We start from the raw sequence: 20,946 nt of genomic DNA on the forward strand, positions 1-20,946 counted from the left end.
GACATACATTTGGCATGAACAGTGTCCGAATATAGCCCGAATATGTCAAAATCAGATTCGGGGACAGAAACCGAACAAATTCGCTCATCTCTAGTCAAGACCAATATTAGCCAGAAATCAAACTGGATATACTGTGAGTATTTAATGAGGTTGGACACATTTTACATTCACGTATGATATACACTTGGCAAAAGCCCTTAGTCAACTGTTCTTTTAAAGTAGCTGACTAATCTAATATATAAAGCTCAATGTGGGTGTGTGTGTGTGTGTCCGTGTCCAGGATTGGCATCCGCACCGTCGCAGCTACAGCCACAAAATTTGGGACAGTCACAAGTCTGGACCCCGAGAGCGTCATAGGCTATGTTGTGAGGCGAAATTTTAACCCCGAGCGTTCCAATTCACCAAACAATTTTGCCCTATCTACATAATGGGGAAAAAGTGTGTGTGTATCAAGCCCTTCCCCTCATTATGATGTCATAATGGTTGCATTGGCGACGCTAATGTCATAAAAGGTTGCAATGGCGAAGATGCTGTCACTATGGCTGCCATGGTGACGATGATGTCTTAATAGGTTGCAATGGTGACGGTTATGTCATAACGGTTGCCATGGTTATAGAGATGTCATAATGGGTATATGGGCATGGGACGATGAGATGGAGGATGTGTGATGGGTATATGGGCACTGGACTATGGGATGGAGAATATGTATGACGGGTATATGGGCACGGGACAATGCGATGGCGGATATGTATGACGGGAATATGGGCACGGGACTATGGGATGGAGGATATGTATGATGGGTATATGGGCATGGGACTATGGGATGGAGGATATGTATGATTGGTATATGGGCACAGGCCTATGGGATGGTGGATATGTATGATGGGTAAATGGACATGGGACTATGGGATGGAGGATAATTATAATTTGTTATAACCAACCACAGTTAGTTACTATGCCCGGGCAGCGCCGGGCTCTTCAGCTAGTATATGATCATAGAATCGTAGAGTTGGAAGGGACCTCCTGGGCCATCTGGTCTAACCCCCTGCTCAAAGCAGGATTTGCTAAATCATCCCAGTCAGATGTCTGTCCAGCCTCTGTTTGAAGACTTCCATTGAAGGAGAACTCACCACGTCTCGTGGCAGCCTGTTCCACTCATTGATCACTCTGTAAAAAAGTTTTTTCTAATATCTAATCTGTGTCTCCTCCCATTCAGTTTCATCCTATTGCTTCTAGTCTTTCCTTGTGAAAATGAGAATAAAGTTGATCCTTCTACAATGTGACAGCCCTTTAGATATTTGTAAACAGCTATTAAGTCTCCTCTCAGTCTTCTCTTTTGGAAACTAAACAATCCCAAATCCTGCAACCTTTCCTCATAAGACAGGGTTTGCAGACCAGTCACCATTCTGGTTGCTCTTTTCTGAACTTGCTCCAGTTTGCTGATGTCTTGTTTAAAATGTGGTGCCCAAAACTGGACACAATATTCCAGATGAGGTCTGACCAAAGAGGAGTAGAGGGAAATAATGACTTCACGTGATCTAGACTGTATGTTTCTGTTAATACATCCTAGAATTGCATTTGCCTTTTTTGCTGCTGCATCACACTGTTGACTCATATTCAGTCTGTGATCTATTAGTATACCCAAGTCTTTTTCACATGTGCTGTTGCTTAGGCCTATTCCTCCCATTCTGTATATGCTTTTTTCATTTTTATTGCCCAGATGTAGTACTTTGCATTTTTCCCTGTTAAAAACCATTCTGTTAGTTGCTGCCCACTTCTCCAGTTTATTTATATCTTTTTGAATCCTCTATCTCTCTTCTCTAGTATTATCTATCCCTCCTAGCTTTGTGTCATCAGCAAATGTAATCAGTTTACCCTCAATTCCTTCATCTAAATCGTTGATTAAGATGTTCAACAATACAGGGCCCAGGACAGAGCCCTGTGGTACCCCACTTGAGACATTCTTCCAACTGGATGTGCAGCCATTTACGACCACTCTTTGGGTCCAATCACTAAGCCAGTTATGAATCCACCTAACAGTTGCCTTGTCCATTCCATACTTAGTCATTTTTTCAATAAGGATTGTATGAGAGACTTTGTCAAATGCTTTGCTGAAGTCAAGATATACTATATCTACAGCATTTCCTTGATCCACCCAATCAGTGATTCTGTCATAGAAGGAAATTAAATTAGTCTGACATGACTTATTAGTTACAAACCCATGCTGACTGTTTAATCACTTCATTCTTATCCAGGTACTGACATACATGTTGTTTAATAATTTGTTCAAAGATCTTTCCTGGTATAAGAATTCAGACACACCGGCCTATAGTTGCCTGAGTCCACCTTCTTCCCCTTTTTGAAGATAGGAACAACATTTGCTCTTCTACAGTCTTCTGGCACTTCTCCTGTTCTCCAAGAATTTTCAAAGATTATGGAGAGGGGTTCAAAAATTTCTTCTGCTATCTCCTTCAGTACTCTGGGGTGTAATTCATCTGGACCTGGAGACTTGAATTCATTTAGGTTAGCTAAGTGTTTCCTCACTATTTTTCTGTTTATAGATATCCTGGATTCTTCTATTCCCTTAATAGGACAGTGAAGAACAGTTGATGTTACATTTCCTTTCTGAGAGAAAACAGATGCAAAATAGGAATTTAAAAGTTCGGCCTTCTCAACATCCTGTCTTACCATTTCATCATTTTCATCCTGTAAAAATCCTATAGCATCTTTGACTTTTCTTTTACTTTTGACATATCCCCAAAATCCTTTATTATTGCTTTTGACATCTCTTGCAAGCCTCAATTCATTGTCAGCTTTAGTAATCTTATTTGTGCCCTGCAGGTTCTGCAGACAGCATTATATTCTTCTTTAGATATGCCTACCTCTTTCCATTTTATAAATATTTATTTCTTCCTTTTTAGCATGTGCTTAAGTTCTGTGTTCATCCATCCTGGCTTCCTTAAATGCTTCCTATTCTTCCCTCTTTTCGGAATTGTTAACAATTGTGCTTTGAGAATTTCATTTTTCAAGATTTCACCTCCTTCCTGGACATTTTTGTCTTTAAGGATATCCAGCCATTGGATCCCTCCAATTCTCTTTCTGAATCCCTTAAAATCTGCCTTTCTGAAATCTAACCTTGACGTCTGAGTCTTCACAGGTCTTCCTCCTCTAGTTATCCAAAATTCTAAAATAGCATGGTCGCTAACTCCTAGGGTCCCAGCCACTTTTACCTCCTCAACCATTTCCTCCCTGTTTATAAGGATTAGATCCAAGGTAGCAGTTCTCCTTGTTTTCTCCCCTACCATTTGGAAGATAAAGTTGTCAGCAAGAGAGGATAAGAATTTCCTTGACCTGTTAGTTTTGCCTGAGAGATTCCCAACAAATGTCTGGATAGTTGAAATCTCCCATCACAACTATGTCATATTTTTTGGAGAACTAGGCCATTTGATGCATAAAGAGTTCATCCATATCTTCAGCTTGCACAGGCAGCCTGTAGTAAATGCCTACAATGGTGTCCTTTCCATTGTTCTGTCCTTGTATTCTTACCCAGTTTCCACAGAACTCCCAGTCTCTGAAGCTTCAATCTCTGTGCAGATATACGCGGTTCTAACATACAATGCGACACCTCCTCGTTTATCCAGTCTGTTTCATGCAAATAAGTTGTATCCTTCTAGTCTTGTATTCCAATCATGTGTATTGTCCCACCAAGTTTCAGTGATTCCAATGACATCATATTTCTTTTCCTGTGTTAGTAGTTCCGGTTCTCCTTGTTTGTTGCCCATGCTTTGTGCATTTGTATAGAAACATTTTAGTTTGTGATTGGTTTCTCTTTCTCCAATATTTTTATTAATTAGATTCTTTTGTCTTTGTTCTTCCTTTCCACTTCTAATAGCAGAGTTCTCAATAGCATTTGTCAGGTGTATGGCTTTTTCTGGTCTTTTGCTTCCCTTCCCATGGTGTTCTAGTTTAAAGCTCTCCTTACAAGTGTAGCAAGGCGACTTCCAAATACATGCTTTCCAGTCTTCGTAAGGTGCACCCCATCTCTAGCAAGTAGTCCATTGTAAAGGTAATTCACTCTGTGATCCATAAATCCAAATCGTTGCTGACGGCACCATCGACGTAGCCAGTTGTTCACCTGCAGAATCTTATTCCACCTCCTTGTTCCATGGCCATCCACTGGGAGGATGGAAGAGAAGACCACCTGCACTCCCAGTTCTTTCACTTTCTTGCCTAAGTCTTCAAAGTCTCTGCAGATGGTTTCCAGGTCGTTTATTGCGGTGTCATTTGTCCCCACATGTAGTAGCAGGAATGGGTAGTCATCTGTAGGTCTGAAGAGTCCTGATATCCTGTCAGACACGTCTTTAATTTTTGCACCTGGAAGACAGCACATTTCTATTGAAGTTATATCCGGTCTGCAGATAGCGGCCTCTGTTCCTCTCAACAGGGAATCCCCCATGACCACCACTCTCCGTTTCTTCTTCACAACATTTTTCTTTCTCCATCCAGGAGGACTCTGAGGGCGTACAAGGTTGCTGTTTGTGGGCAAAGTCTTATCCTGATGTATTTCTTCATCGTTTTCCTGCGTGAGAGCCTGGTACTGGTTCCTGAGAAGTATGGGTGCTGACTGCCTCCCGATCCTCCTGCTTCTCTGGGTCACATTTCTCCATTCCTCTGTTTCTTCAGGTGCACTTCGAATTTCTTCTCTTTCTGTAACATGAAGAGATAATTCTCCTCTGTCTAAGAACTCTTCACCTTCCTTAATGATCTTCAACGTAGCTAACCTCTCCGAGATTTTGCAACTTTTCCTCCAACAGGGACACAAGCTTGCATTTGTGGCAAGTGAAGTTTGGCTTTTCCACTGGTAAGTCTGTGAACATGTAGCAAGAAATGCAGCTCACCAAATGGCTCCTGGCCTCTTCCATATTGAGATTTCTTAAAAACGATGAAAGATGAGCCAAAATCTCGCGGAGACTCTTCACTTATCCCAGAAGGCACTGGGAATATGCAAATGATCTCCTCAAGACTTTTCCCCTGGTTTTCCGATTTCCTCTTTTCAGCTGCAATGGCCAAAACCCTGTGATCGTTGAGCTCGCGGAGACTCTTCACTTATCCCAGAAGGCACTGGGAATATGCAATGATCTCCTCAAGACTCTTCCCTTGGTTTTCCGATTTCCTCTTTTCAGCTGCAACGGCCAAAACCCAGTGATCGTTGAGCTTGCGGAACTTATCCCAGAAGGCACTGGGAATATGCAAATGATCTCCTCAAGACTCTTCCCCTGGTTTTACGATTTCCTCTTTTCAGCTGCAACGGCCAAAACCCTGTGATCGTTGAGCTCGCGGAGACTCTTCACTTATCCCAGAAGGCACTGGGAATATGCAATATGATAAAGTTAGTTACTCAAATTTGGATCTTTGAGGAAACCATCAGCAATTGAAACCTCTGAGAAGCAATGTCCTCCTTGGATGTTTCACACTATCATTAAAAGAGGTTTTCAGCTTAAAGAAATATACGTTTCATTCATATTTCTTGTGTTACAATAAACTGCAAAGTTCCTCACATTTCCCCCAACTGCCAGTCCATGTGCTGTGTAAGCAGCATAGAGCGCAAGCACGCTGCCCATAGGAAGCACCGGATAGTAGCCATGTGATGTGCCCACTGTACACATTCACTTTTGTAAGTTGCACACTCATAGTGGAACATGTATGTATTTACAATTGCTTTATCATTTTCGCACTAACCAATTACATATTGTGAATTTCAGGCAGCGAGTTCAACTTTTAGGGCACAAGTTATAAATGTTGGTATTATTATTTAATTATGTACATATCTTAATTTTATTTCACTTTGTTACTGTATCATAGCTTTTTGCATTTCTCTCCATGCATTTATGCATGACCATATACTGGTCAGTAAATGGAGTCAAAATTCTCAGAGTTCAGTAGGCCACAATGCCAGTGTAAAATCCGCACTCCATTTGTCATATTTAGTGGTTTGGTGATTAGATGTTCTCTTTCATTGATCGGTTATCCTGCAACATGTCTAGGCTGACATCTTACTTTCTCCCTTTAATGTAGACAACAATGTGGTTATTAGCTATTGGACGTGACCTCGGACATGCACCAGATAGCTGACCTGGATAGAACTTTACAATAGGTCAATGGGCACTATTTAAACTGCCAACTATCACTGTCCAAGATCCCCCGGACAAAGCAGAATGCGAAACACACATTAGGGTAATAGACAGTGTGTTTGGTAGACATAGCTTATGGTTGGCATTTCTACTCTTGTGAGATTCAGTTGGTTTACAGGTCATCTTTGTGTACATATATTATTATTTTTATTTATATAGTGCCATCGATTCCATGGTGGTGTACATGAGAAGGGGTTACATACAAATTACAGATATCACTTACAGTAAACAAACTAACAATCACAGACTGATATAGAGGGGAGAGAGGACCCTTGCCTTTCGGGCTTACATTCTACAGGATGGTGGGGAAGGAGAAAGTAGGTTGGGGGGTTGCAGCAACTCCAGTGATGGTGAGGCGGTGGCTTCAGTAGTGGTGAGGGGGCAGCGGGGATCATTGCAGGCTGTAAGCTTTCTTGAAGAGATGGGTTTTCAGGTTCGGTCTGAAGGATCCGAGTGTGGTTGATAGCCGGACGTGTTGGGGCAAAGAATTCCAAAGGATGGGGGCTATTCGGGAGAAGTCTTGGAGGCGGTTGGGTAAGGACCGAATAAGTGTGGAGGGGTGAATTTGGAAATATATATATATATATATATATATATTTTTTTTTAATATCTAAATAGCCTCTTCAGATAGAAAGACGACAGGATCTTTAGTGCCACCTATTGGACGTAACAATTCTAAAAGTTAATGTCGACCTTTTAGTCAATCTTGCCACGTGATTTACAGATAAGAAGCCATACCAGATACTCCATTTGCAGACTAGTGTTTTGGGTTGTTTGCCCGATATCAGTTTAAACCAATTCATATCATTGATTGTGGGGTTCTGACTTGCATTTCATACCTTTGTTATCCTAAACATATTATGGGTCATACTGCATTAATTATATTTAGCCTGTTTTCTAATGGCCGCACAGTCCTCTCTGTTTTAATAGAGTGTTTTTAGCATTTTCTCATAGCTTGTGTTACGTGTATTTATATATTTGTTTAATAAAGACATTGGACATGTAGGTTTTGGTTTCATTCATTTTTTTGTGATGCTTTTAACCCCTTAGTGGCCATACCTAAAGAGATTGTAAATAAACTTGGCACTCAGTAAAATGACGCATAGAAAGTTTTTTAATGCAGTCCAAAGTGAGTAGTATATAACAAGACGTTTCGGTCCCTTGGACCTTCCTCAGTATACTATGGCAGAGATAAACGCACATGTATATCGAAAATTAAATAAAGTATATACATCAATAGACTTATCAGTCATATTTTAGATTAGGTATGTATGCAGTGAACATTCAAATATTAAAAGGTCAAACAATGTGACTGCCCCTATCAGGGGGCAAGAAAAATATACTGATCATTCTGTAACGTTCCTAGACAAAACAAGGGGTAGGGAAGGAAGGCTGCTTGATGGTAAGGAATTCTGTTGCAGGACTTGTCCTATAGGACAGACAGCACATGTATGTCGCTAATTATATAAGATCTTAGTTGTCCAAAAAAATTAAATGCTGGACTGAAATCTGGGAGTGCCTACCTGAGACGCCGTTATGACTGGCCAAGTAACATCAGTGTCTTCTGTGAAAAGATTTTTTTTTTTTTTTTTTTACCTGGGGTCAGGTCTATGGTTAACGACTATCAATATTAAACTTGCACATAATATGTTTCAGTACCTAATCTTCACGTGATGGGGATGTGTGAAATTGAATCCAGACGCCGTGTCCGCCGCTCGTCGTGGGTATAGTGATGGTCTCGCCGGGTATATGCATGTTTAGTGCGGATAGGAGGCGTTACCGGTGTGTGGCGAGGTGACCGGAAGTGGTATAGCCAGATATGACGCGGCCGTGCCTTCCAGAAGCAGGAATTGTGTCACTCTGTGTTCCATCCGTAGTGCGTATGCCGAAACCGGAAGTTCTGTGCGTGTCACTGACAGGATGAGCATATCTGTCAGTGGACGATTGCACTCCACCCCTATGCGCTCTAGTTTATACAGGGTAGGAGTATGGAACCATTACTTGGAAGTGGTTATGACTGGCAGTCGAGCAGGGCCCACATTATATTGGAGATGGCAGTGGCTAACAGAGCACAGCTTAGAGCCTTAACACAAGAAAGCTTCCAGGAGCACTCAACTAAGCACATTAACCCCTGCACTGCTAAAATAAATTTACACCACTTAATATGAAGGAGAAGTACTTCTAATCAGTGCAGGAGTAGGAGAAATCAGACGCTGCCATCTTGTGACTCCACTCTGCTGTGGTAAACCCGGAGACAGGTTGATATTGCAACAATGACAGTCTTTGGTATAAAAAAGGCTGCAAGAAACCCAATGTAAAGGAGCTGACTGTGCAAAGCCTTTTGGGCTCTCAAACTGAATACTCGTTCACCTAAAAGTCTTAGCTATGGAACAGATCTGATACATTTTTACTAATTGTTTTGTTTCAATATATAATTTTCCTTTTCTCGGTATAAATTTTCTTATAGCACTTATATATCGTGAAGGAAATAATTATTTGATCCCATGCTGATTTTGAAAGTTTGCCCACTGACAAAGACATGAAGTCTATAACTTTAAGGGTAGGTTAATATTAACACTGAGAAATAGAATATCAAAAATAAAATTCAGAAAATAATCACATTGTATAAATTATATTCATTTGCATTTTGCAGTGAGAAATAAGTATTTGATCCCTATGGCAAACAAGACTTAATACTTGGTGGCAAAACCCTTGTTGGCAAGCACAGCAGTCAGACGTTTTTGTAGTTGATGAGGTTTGCACACGTCAGGAGGAATTTTGGTCCACTCCTCTTTGCAGATCATCTCTAAATCATTAAGATTTTGAGGCTGATGCTTGGCAACATTAACCTAGCAATAAATTATAGACTGTTCATAATTTTCAGATTCAGATTTTGTAAGTTTGTCAGTGGGCAAACTTACAAAATCTGAATCTGAAAATTATGAAGTAAGTAAGTATGGTATTTGATCCCTTGCTGATTTTGTAAGTTTGTCAGTGGGCAAACTTACAAAATCAGCAAGGGATCAAATACCATACTTACTTACTTCACTGTAAAAGGCAACAGCCATTAATCCAACTATTGAGCACATGTGAAAAAAAAAAATAAAGTCTAGCGACAACCTAGCCATCTTGTTTCCTACGGAGGACGTGACAAGTGTCTTGACTCTGCTTCTACATTCCATAGATGGCCAGTTGGGGCTGTCAAACAAGCAGCTGGAGTAAAGTCTGAGGGGATTTTCAGTTTACTGCGCCACACTTAACAGATTAAGGGCTTTAAAAAATGTTTTTTATGACGTGCCCAATCCCTTTTCGAAAGTCAGAAATATATGCAATCAGAGTAGTATCACATCGTCTTGAGTTCCTAAAGCCCTCAAATCGGCATATACTCACAGCATATGTGACAACTAAATCTTAAACATGGAATTTTCTGGAGTTACAGTATACGAGACTGGAAAATGATTAATCACTTTCATGCTGAGAGCACTTTATAGCCAAATCTGCTTAAGATGGATGTATCATGAAATGCCAGCAAAATACCTAAATACTCAAACAGAAGACATTCAGAAAAATAAAAAAACTATCCACATGGTTTCCAGGATTGGAGATTGACTTCACAGGTCTTAAAAAGAAAGCTTCACTTCTAACATCAGCTTTATTTCAGCAAATGTAAAATCTATCGTATTTTCAATTTATTTCTATTACCTTTAACTTTATTTTTTTTTTTACTTCCTGTATTTTTAACTTTAAGGTTTTTTCTGTGTATAGTCAAATATTTTTTGCACATTATTAAGAAATTGAAGTAATTTTTCAGTTTCAGGACATAAAGGTTATTTTTTGTTTAATAAAATGTTAGACAACTTTCCAATAAAATGTCCGTATCAATTATTTAAAGGTAATCTGTCACACTTTTTTTGCCCTATCAGCTGCCGGCATTAACATCAGGGGCTTATCTACAGCATTCTATAATGCTGTAGGTAGATAAACCCCCGATGTAACTTGAAAGATAAGAAAAATCGTAGTTACTTACCGATAACGGTATTTCTCTGATCCCATGACGGCACCACGGAGAGAGAGGGATCTGCCCTCAGGGACAGGAAACCTACAGATGAAAAAGGCGGTACCTCTCTCCCACATCAGTTGGTTTACAGAGCATTACACAGAACTCTCAGCTGCAACTCAAACTGTTATAAAAAAAAATCCAACATTAATCAAATTAAGCTTAACAAAGGCACCGCGTGGCTAAGTACTAACGCTAACTAACTCACTCTTATGTGCACACCTGTGTGTGTGAAAGGGAGGGGATGTACAGGTGCCGTCATGGGATCAGAGAAATACCGTTATCGGTAAGTAACTACGATTTTCTCTTTCCCCCATGACGGCACCACGGAGAGAATTACAAAGATTGTACATCTAGAGAGGGACCACCGCCTCCAGAACCCTTTTCCCAAAGGTGAGATCTGAAGAGGAGGTCAAGTCTAGACGGTATTGTTTGAAAAATGTAGAGGGGGAAGACCAAGTGGCAGCTCTACATATCTGATCTATTGAGGCGCCGGCTTTCTCTGCCCAGGATGATGCCACTGCCCTGGTTGAGTGGGCCCTTACGTCCTCCGATATGGCAGCCCCGCAAGAGGAGTAGGATAGGGTGAAGGCTTCTCTTATCCACCTCGCTAGTGTGGCCTTCGATGCTTTTTGACCCTTCCGAGGACCCTGAAAGCAAACAAAGCCCTATCCTTCCTAAACTCCCTCGTGGTTGTTAAATATTGGACCAGGCATCTTTTTACATCTAAAGTGTGCAACACCTCTTCTGTTTTGTTTTTGGGATTGGGGCAGAAAGAGGATAGGGAAATTTCCTGGGTCCTATGAAACTGTGACGACACCTTGGGGAGATATGCTGGGTGGATTTTAAGAATTACTCTATCATCCAGAATTTGCGTGAAGGGTGCGTGGGCAGACAGAGCTTGCATGTCACTAATACGGCGTATGCAAATAAAGCCCGTGGAGCCTCATTTAAGAGTCTCAAACACGGGACTAGCCAGATTTTCCTCCAGGGAAGGACCCAGCCAAGGGGTGGCTCCTTTCGGAAACCACCATTACCACAATATAAAGTGGCCCTTTAAGTCAATATCCAGCTCTTTACGAGTTTACAGATATGACAAGGGAAATACCAAGGCCAGGTATCCATCCACAGACAGCTGTTTCGGGGTGCTGCCCCTCATCAGTGTGGCGTAGGATTCTGGCTAGGTGGGAGCAATGCATAGTAGACCAACATCACGAAAAAATCACTGACCTCAGGGAGACCAGTCAAAGAAAAAACACTTACTACCATATTAAGGGCCACTTAACATGGTGGTAATGGTGGTTTCCGAAAGGAGCCACCCCTTGGCTGGGTCCTTCCCTGGAGGAAGATCTGGCTAGTCCCGTGTTTGAGACTCTTAAATGAGGCTCCACGGGATTTATTTGCATATTTATATTTCCCAGGGAGCATTGCACCTAGGATTTCATTGATTGAGCGCCTTTGCCGGCTGCAGCAGTGTTTTCTTTGACTGGTCTCCCTGAGGTCAGTGATTGTTTTGTGATGTTGGTCTACTAGGCATTGCTCCCACCTAGCCAGAATCCTACTCCACACTGATGAGGGGCAACACCCCGAAACAGCTGTTTGTGGATGGATACCTGGCCTTGGTATTTCCCTTGTCATATCTGTAAACTCGTAAAGAGCTGGATATTGACTTAAAGGGCCACTTAATATGGTGGTAATGGTGGTTTCCGAAAGGAGCCACCCCTTGGCTGGGTCCTTCCCTGGAGGAAGATCTGGCTAGTCCCGTGTTTGAGACTCTTAAATGAGGCTCCACGGGCTTTCTTTGCATATTTGTATTTCCCAGGGAGCATTGCACCTAGGATTTCACTGATTGAGCGCCTTTGCCGGCTGCCGCAGTGTTTTCTTTGACTGGTCTCCCTGAGGTAAGTGATTGTTTTGTGATGTTGTTACTAATACGGCGGGCAGAAGTTAAGGCTACGAGGAGGGAAGTCTTAAGTGACAATATTTTTAAGACAGCCTCCGCTAGGGGTTCGAAGGGAGATTTGGTTAGTGCGTTTAGCACCAGGTTTAGATCCCGGGAGGGGGGGGGGGTGGTGTGTAGAGGGATCGGCCTGGATCTACTTGAGGCTCTAATGAATCTCATAATCCATCTATTTTTGGCTAGGTCACAGAGCTCCCAAGGCCGCCACCTGTACTTTTAAGGTGCTGGTTGCTAACCCCTTTTCCAACACCCTCTGTAGAAATTACAGAATCTTGGCTACAGGGATTTCGCCCGTTGGGTAAGAGCCTGACACTGACATGAACTTCTTCCACACTTTGCCATATGATTTGGTGGTTACTGGCTTTCTACTTTGTAGTAGTGTGGATACCAAGTATGACGAGAAGCCCTTGTTACTTAGAAGCTCCCTCTCAAAAGCCAAGCTGTCATGTGTAGATTTTTTATGTGGGGGTGATACACTGGTCCCTGGGATAGCAGGTCTGGAGTTTCTGGTAGAACCCAGGGATCCGTTACGGACATTCTTCTCCGCCAGGAGAACCAAATTCTCCGTGGCCAGAAGGGCGCTATTACCACTACCATTGCCTTGTCTTCCCGTATTTTCCTCAGTACTAAGGGGATGAGAGATATTGGTGGGAAGGCGTAGGCCAGCTGATAACCCCAGGGTATCGTGAAAGCGTCTAGCGCTACTGGGCCCCCCCGGGGATCGATTGAGCAGAAGGTTTCAAGCTTCCGGTTCTGACTGTTCGCAAATAAGTCTATATGTGGCCGGCCCCAGAGTTTCACGATCTGGTTGAAGATTAGCTGGCTTAGTTCCCACTCCCCCTGTTTTAGACGTGTTCTGCTTAAAAAGTCTGCCGTTCGATTTTCTGCACCTTTTATGTGAAGGGCTGTCAGGGACTGTAGATTGTGCTCTGCCAGGTAGAAGATGGATTTTGTTACCTCCATCAGTGGTCGAGATCTGGTGCCCCCCTGGTTGGTTGTCTAGATGTGCACCCCACCCCCAGGGGCTTGCGTCTGTAGTTAGGATCTTTGTCGCAGGCAATGTCCAAGGAACCCCCTTGACTAGGTTGGCTGGAATTGTCCACCACGTTAAGGAATGTTTTGTCTCTGGTGAGATGTTTAACTGCATGTCTAAATTCTCGTGTAGCGAAGTGTTTGCGTTTAATATTTCCCATTGTAAGTCTCGAGTATGGCTCTGAGCCCACTGAACTGCTGGCATGCAGGCTGTCATGGATCCTAACAGTGACATCGCTTTTCTCAGGGTAGTGTTTGGGGAGGCTATCATTTGTGACGCCATTTGTGTCATTTTTGAACCTTTGCCTGCGGCAGATAACATTTCTGTTCGATTGAATCCAGTGTTATTCCCAAATACTCTTGTACCTGACTTGGTACGAGTTTGGACTTTGGTAAGTTCAGCATCCACCCTAGACTCAGTAGGGACCTCATGACTAAAGTCCAACTGTTGTATGCAGTGGTGAGCGGTGACCCTTATTATTAAGAGATCGTCCAGGTATGGGACTATCAGAATGTTTTGCTCTCTTATGTGGGCCATTACCTCTGACATGACCTTTGTAAATACCATTGGAGCAATGGCTAGCCCTAAGGGGAGGGCTCTGAACTGATAATGTTTTAACTCCCCCTGAATCGTCACCGCCACTCTGAGGCATTTCCTGTGGGCTCTGTGGATAGGCACATGATAATATGCGTCCCTCAAGTCTAATACGGCCATGAAGCAAGCTGGGGGAAGCATTTTTATACAAGATTTTATCGTCTCCATTTTGAAGTGCTGAAATTCTAGAAATTTGTTCAGCCTTTTCAGATTTATGATCACCCTGTACGAACCGTCTGGTTTCTTGCGAAGGAAAAGACGGGAGTAGAAGCCTTTGCCCTGTCTTGGTAGGGGACTTCTTGTAACACGTTTTTCTCCCTTAGGTTCGCTATTTCTTGTTGTAGAGCAAGCTGCTCTTTTGATGTCCTTTGAGGGGTTATTACGAAAGAGCTGTTTGGGAGGCAAATGAATTTTAGCCTCAGACCTTCCTTTATAATGTCCAGTATCCAAGAACTCGCGGATACTTTCTCCCAGGCATGGAGAAAGTATGATAATCTTCCCCCGACCCGGGAAGTACCTTCATTGTGGCTTCTTGTTGTCGGGGGGTTTGTTAAACATAAAGCCTTTACTCTTGTTCCTTCTGTCCTCCCAACCTTCTTTGTTCCCTATTGGGGGCTTCCGCCGCATAAACCATCTATTCCGAAAAGGTCGTTTGTATGACTGGCTGGGGAACCCGGGAAAGGATTTTTTCTTGTCCCCGGCCTTGTCTAAGATGTCTAAGAATTCCCCCTCGCACGGGATTGCGCACAATTTGGCTTTTGTCTGCAAATCTCCCGGCTAGCATTTCAGCTATAAGGAGCGTCTTTCGGCATTTGAAAAGGCCGCTGTCCTGGCTGCCAGTCTGGTTGAGTCTACCGACGCATCCGCCAGAAACGCTGCTGCTCCCTTCATTACGGAAACTGACCTCTGTATTATTTCCCTCGGGACCTTCTCCTTTATTTGAGAATCTAAATGGTCCAGCCATACCATCAGGGCCCGTGCCGTACATGTGGCTGCTATGGCTGGTTTTAGCCCCCCTCCTGCTGCTTCCCAAGCGCTTTTTAAAAAAGTTTCAGCCTTCTTATCCATTGGGTCCTTCAGGGTGCCCATGTCTTTGAAGGGCAGGGCAAACTTTTTAGAGGCTTTTGCGACCGCTACATCTAAATTTAGGAGCTTTGTTCCAAAAGGAGTAGGCCGGGTCGTCAAAGGGGACTTTTTTGTCTGGCTTTTTTCACTCCCGCTTGATGAGGGAGTGGATTTTCTCATTAACCGGGAAAGCCCTCCGTTTCTTTTGCTCTAGCCCTCCGAACATTATATCTTGGGCTGTTTTCTTGGGGCGTTCGTCTTCTAGCCCCATAGTTGTCCTCACGGCCTTTACCAGGGCGTCCGTCTCCTCAATGGGAAAGCAGCTGCGTCCCCCTTCTGAGGATGACAAAGAGGATTGGGAGGATGATGAATCACTTGAGTCGGATAGTTCGCTTCCCGACTCACTGATGCTCGACTCTGGGGATCTATGCCTGGACCGGCGTTTCTTCTTTGAGGTCCTAGCGCCCTTAAGGGCGTCTTCGATCTGATCTGAGTTTTTATTAATGCTTTGAGGTCTAAGGCAGACCCTGGGGATTCCTCTTGTATTGTCTGCTCTATGCAAGCCGCACAGAGGTTTTTCTCCCATTTAGGGGGTAGTTCCTCCGTGCATATAGCACATACCAAGTGTTTAGATTTGGTAGTGCATTTACGCCCCTGAAAAAGAAAAATTAATAGTCGCAAATTAGCAGACGGCATTCAAGGAGATCACTCACCCTCCTGTGGAACGAACGATACCGTCTCGGGCGTAGGGATTATCTCCACTGCTGAATCCACTTCTGGCTGTGCTGCCATGGTGGAGCTTTGGCTGTGCCGCGATCTTGTGTGACCGCTGCTGCTGCGCTGCTGGGAAGAGTCGCGCTGGCGCTGTTGGCGCTGTTCCAGCATTTGCTGTGGTCCCTGCTTCGGGGACCGCCTCCGTGTCTCCTTCTCCTACTGCGGTTTCCCACTCATGGTGACCGCTTCCTTCTCTTTCAGCGTGCTTTTTAAAGCCTCATCATTTTTTTTTTTTAATTTCGCGCTGCTGCCCCCTTCCCAGGGATCCCTGCGCCAAGCCGGAAGTCTCGCGCATGCACACCGCGCGATCACCCAGTGGTGCACCGCGCCTCCCTTTCCCTTAAGGGAGCTGACATGGTGCGACCGCCCCCATCCTCCGGTGTACCGCGTGTCCGGCGCCGGTTTCCTGCGGCCTCCCGGTGCTGCACACCTGGCTCCGGTGCCCGCCGCCGCCCCCGCTGTTTGCTGCAGAGGCCTGCCCGCTTCCCGGCTCTCGGTGGCCCCCCTCCGTCCCGGGTATGGCAGGCTCTGCTGTATGGCCCTTGGTGACCGCCGCCACCTGCCCAGCCCCTTATCAGATCAGCTGAGCTCTCCTGTAGTGACCGCCGTCACTATACTGCAGGAGGCCCCCCTTTTTTTTTTTTTCTTTCTTTTTCCCCTTTTTTCCCGAGATCGGCAGACTTCCTGGATTCTTCACTGCCTCTCCCCACTCACCCTCAAGGCCCGCCGACCCTGATGGTGGTGCTTCGGGGGGGAGCCTGTTCAAGGCCTGGACCCAGCCGAGGCAGGGAGCCCCACTGCCTTATTGCCAGTCTGGATCGGTCCCCGGAATCCTGCGACAACTTCCAGGTACGTGCTGTCCCCGTCAGGGACAGGAAACCAACTGATGTGGGAGAGAGGTACTGCCTTTTTCATCTGTAGGTTTCCTGTCTCTGAGGGCGGATCCCTCTCTCTCCGTGGTGCCGTCATGGGGGAAAGAGAAAACACGTTAGATTATACTCACCGGAGGGGGCGGTCCGGTCCAATGGGTGTCGCGGTCCGGTTCCTCCCATCTACATACGATGCCGTCCTCTTCTTCACTTCCTGTCGTGGCTCCGGCGCAGGCGCACTGCTCTGCCCTCAACAGGGCAGAGCCATGCGCTTGCGCCGGAGCTACTACAGGAAGGGAAGAAGAGGACGGCATCATATGAAGATGGGAGGAGCCGGACCGGACAACCATCGGACCGGACCGCCCCCCAGGTGAGAATAATCTAATGTGTTTTTCTTATTTTTCAGGTTACATCGGGGGTTTATCTACAGCTTTACAGAATGCTGTAGATAAACCCCTGATGGCAATGCCGGCAGCTGGCAAAAAAGGGTGACAGATTTCCTTTAAGGGTTTTAAGATCTCTGCTTGCTGCCATTCAATAAGAGTCTTTATCGTTTCCTACCAGGGGAGAATAATCTGTCCTACACTTGTGATGAGAAAGTGTTAGGGACAGCGGAACGCACTAAATATTAAATAACAGAAAGTGTGTTCGCCGCCCGGGGTCCACCGTGCAAAGGTCTCAGCGGTGTGCACACACAGTATACGGTCACAGGACTAGGCCCAAGACTCAGGGCCAATGTCCGTCTAGACCTACCGTGCGTGCGGCGTCGCTACCGCGGACGCCAAAAAGTGCTGCTGACTGCAGCGCAGCGACCGACTCAGCCGCCGCACGACAATGCCCAAGAGGGGGCGCACTGTCGGATGCTAGTGCTGTAAGATGTGAACGTTGGCCTGTTGCGCGCCACTGACTGGCGCTGACTCTATGACTTAGTCCCTATCCACACACGTAATATCAGAGGGAGGGGATCTTAATGAGTCTCGCAGGCACATGCATTCATCATCATTCACAAAGATAGCAATTAGAGTCTATACTAGCGCATGGCCGAGCGGCCATGCGGGCCTTTTATGGCCTTTATAGCCGTGCGCTTCTGGGACCTTCCAGATCTCTGAGATGGACCAATCAGATCAGGAGAAGGACCTGAGCACGTGACTCTCGATCTCCACTGGGAGATCGTCTTGTGAGCATGCCCAGTAGCGCGGCGAGAGGACTTAGCCTCTGGAATGGCTTGCTGCAGAGCAGGCTGTGCTACTCTTGCTGGTCCAGAGGTGGCAGCAACAACCAGACACAGAGAACTGGTCTGAGCAGGGCGTCTGGATCGCCGAGATTGCTGTGCAGGTCCCTGAGAGGTCGGAGGGGAATGGGAGACCGCTGGCTGCATGGCTCCGGATTCCTGCTGTACAGCTGCAGGAACCCCACGCCTAACAGAAAGTTGGTTACAAGACCGTACTATAACTGCATCTGCAGTCCTGCACTTGTGTTCACAATGTGGCCCGGACATTATGTTTTTCTCCAACAAAAGAAAACAATGAAGACACCCATTGCATGAGAACAAGCATTAAGTTACAACTGTCCAGAAAATTACAGGTTAGTCTGTAGAAATAAGGCACTTTATTGCCCTCTCTGTAAAAAAAAAAAATTGTAAGGTGTCTGTGATTTTTTTAGAAACTGAAGAAACTTAAATTATTTTAACTGTTATCATTTCACAAGCTTCAGTGAATACAGATGATGTCTTCATAACAGAATTAGGGGCTGTAGACTTGTATCACTTATCAGAATATTAAAATATGGTTTTCCAATGTACCCATAAAAAATATTGCCAGTCTGAATTTTTAATAAGTCAACCAGAAAAAATAAAAAATCAAGTTGACAACTCTGACAACGAGAGATCTTGACCACGTTAAAGCGTAATTGTTTTTCAATGCATTTATCCTCCGGGCATTGCATAGTTCTGAATTTTTTAAATATACTTCATTAACTCATTTTTTTCTTATTATCTACCAAAACACTATGCTCCTTTAGAAGATCTTTTCAACTGCTGCTTGGCAAGGTCTACATTCATGCACTCAGGGTATGGGAAATCCCCCGTTTGCGTACAAGGGTGGCGAGTTGAGTGGTTTAGTCAGGGGCATACCCATACTCTGTTTAACCGCCTATAGTGTACAGTTCTTGCAGAGAAACAGTTAAAAGAAGCTTTTAAAAATACATACAAACAAAAAAGGAAGCACACTGTAGAGCCATAGCATGCAAACATGAAATATGAAAAATGAATTGCATTACAGCACCAGATATATGCAAAATTGAGAAAGCTTAGCGCATAAAATGGTCAATTTATGTGTACCTGGAAGCCACAGTAAGGCGTTTCTCGTATTCCAGGACCCCAACTTAATGCCAATCCTCACTTAGACTAAAGTCTTCATCTGTATGGGAACCTATGTAAATCCTCTCCTTACACTGAAATCTATATCTCTGTGGAGGGGTGGTGGCCCTGCTGTCATTAAGAACGCCTGCGGCTAACAGGTAGGAGTGCTCAGTCAGAAGGTTAATGAATACAAATTTAATAACTAAAAAATAAAATTAAAACTACATAGACTGGGCACTGAAACAACTCTAGCATAGTGTATTGCAGATAAAAGAAAAAATTAGGAATACAAAAAAAAGTTAATTTTAATCAATAGATCTTGAAATCTTGAAATAAAAAGTTTCACCATTTAATGTGTTAAACATATTCCTGTGCTGAGCTAATCTTATAAATGTGACCCCGTTGTGTACTGTGTAATGGCTATGTCTAACCGTACAGGAACATGGTCTGATCTTACTACAGCTCCTGGGCAGGGGAGGAAACAGAAGAGAGGATACAGACATTCCCTTTGTGGCCACTGCTGGCCTGCCTGTATCCTCTCTATTGTGTCCTCCCATGCCCAGGAGCTGTGGTATGATCAGACCATATTCCTGTACAGTTAGACACGGCCATTACACAGTACACATCAGTGGAAAAATGAATTATCTCAGCACAGTGACATTTTTTTTTAAACATATCCAATTGTGGAACTTATTATTAATCCAAGATCTATTGATTAAAATGTACTTTCTTCTTGTAACAAGGTCCCCTTTAAATGTATAACCAATCTACTTAAAAAATACAGTATGTATTTTCCAAAGGTCCCACGTCAAAGTCTGTATCAGTGCAGAGCTCTAACCACAAATCCCACAGTCCTGGGAACATTCTTCTTCTGTTAGTCACTTTTCTGCTAGATGTAAATGGAAACAGTCGAAATGCTTGTCAGCGGACACATACAGATTACCCAAGCTACTATAATGACGTGGGAGAGGACGCTCTCCAATATCAGATAATCGTACATTGTCTGATATAAAGATGACACTCTCTAGAAACCAAATCATCTCTCTGCAGAAGCTGAGCCAGCAAGATATGCAGGGAGATTTCATCTGAGGCTTGCAAAATTGTGACTGTAGCTCTGAACTATTGTTACTTCCACTACCTTGCTCATTAAAAAGGAACCTGTCACCTCTCCTGGCGTCTGTTTTATTATACAATTGTAATTGTTTGGTCTGGAGCAGCTTCTCTTAAAACTACTCATTGTGCTCTTCCATTTACTCCTCCTAAAAGTGGAGGAATAAATTGACAGCTGGGTGTTACTAATCGCGGGTTTGTCTGTAGACAGTCTGACACGGTCTAATCAATGGTACCAGTGCAAGGACACACCCCTTTATTAAAGACCAGTTTTTCAAGTAATTCAGAAATATTCAGGAGGAACAACATAATGCAAAAGTAATAGGAAAGAAGCTCGAAAAATGTTGGGAACACAAATATTTATTAAAACAGACATGTCCTCTTTAACATGTGCATAACCACTGGAGGGATTGGATCAGACGTTTTAGACTTCGGGGGCATCACGTTTCGTTAATGAGTTCAGCCCCAAGTATTCACACACACACAATAATTAATGTTCTAGTGCTCCCCTTTCAGGAGTACACCACTCCTCCGCCTCCTTATTTCCTGTTTGGTGGTGTCAGTGTACTCCAGAAGATGGACACGTTAGACCAGCAGCATGGCTGAGCAGCCGGACCAATCTGAGCGCCTTCCCAGGCTGCTAAGGCTTCCTTTACACTTCCCGTGTTTTTGCAGGCCGTTTTTGCAGCCCCAATAGATTTCTATGGGGCCGCAAAATTGGCCTGAAAAAAATGATCGGAGTACCGTGCAGCCACATATACGGCCGTGAAAGAATATCGAGCTTTCTCGGTATTTTTCACGGCTCACGGACACAATAGAATTCAATGGTGCCGCAAAAACAAAGGTAGCTTATTTTTGCGATACACCGTATTTGCGGATTGCCGTATTTTTCCCCACCAATTTGTCAAAACAGGGAAAAACGGCGATCTGAGGT

General features: G+C 44.1%; 1 protein-coding gene across 3 annotated transcripts in view; it reads right to left on the reverse strand.

Moving 5' to 3' along the window:
* ULK4 (unc-51 like kinase 4) overlaps window positions 1-20,946 on the reverse strand; it is a 1,062,038-nt gene that overhangs the window by 956,166 nt on the left and 84,926 nt on the right. The gene's annotated exons all lie outside the window — the stretch shown is intronic.

Source organism: Dendrobates tinctorius, unplaced genomic scaffold, assembly GCF_039654945.1.
Source record: "Dendrobates tinctorius isolate UK_male_01 unplaced genomic scaffold, ASM3965494v1 ptg000162l, whole genome shotgun sequence".
Classification (NCBI taxonomy): domain Eukaryota; kingdom Metazoa; phylum Chordata; class Amphibia; order Anura; family Dendrobatidae; genus Dendrobates; species Dendrobates tinctorius.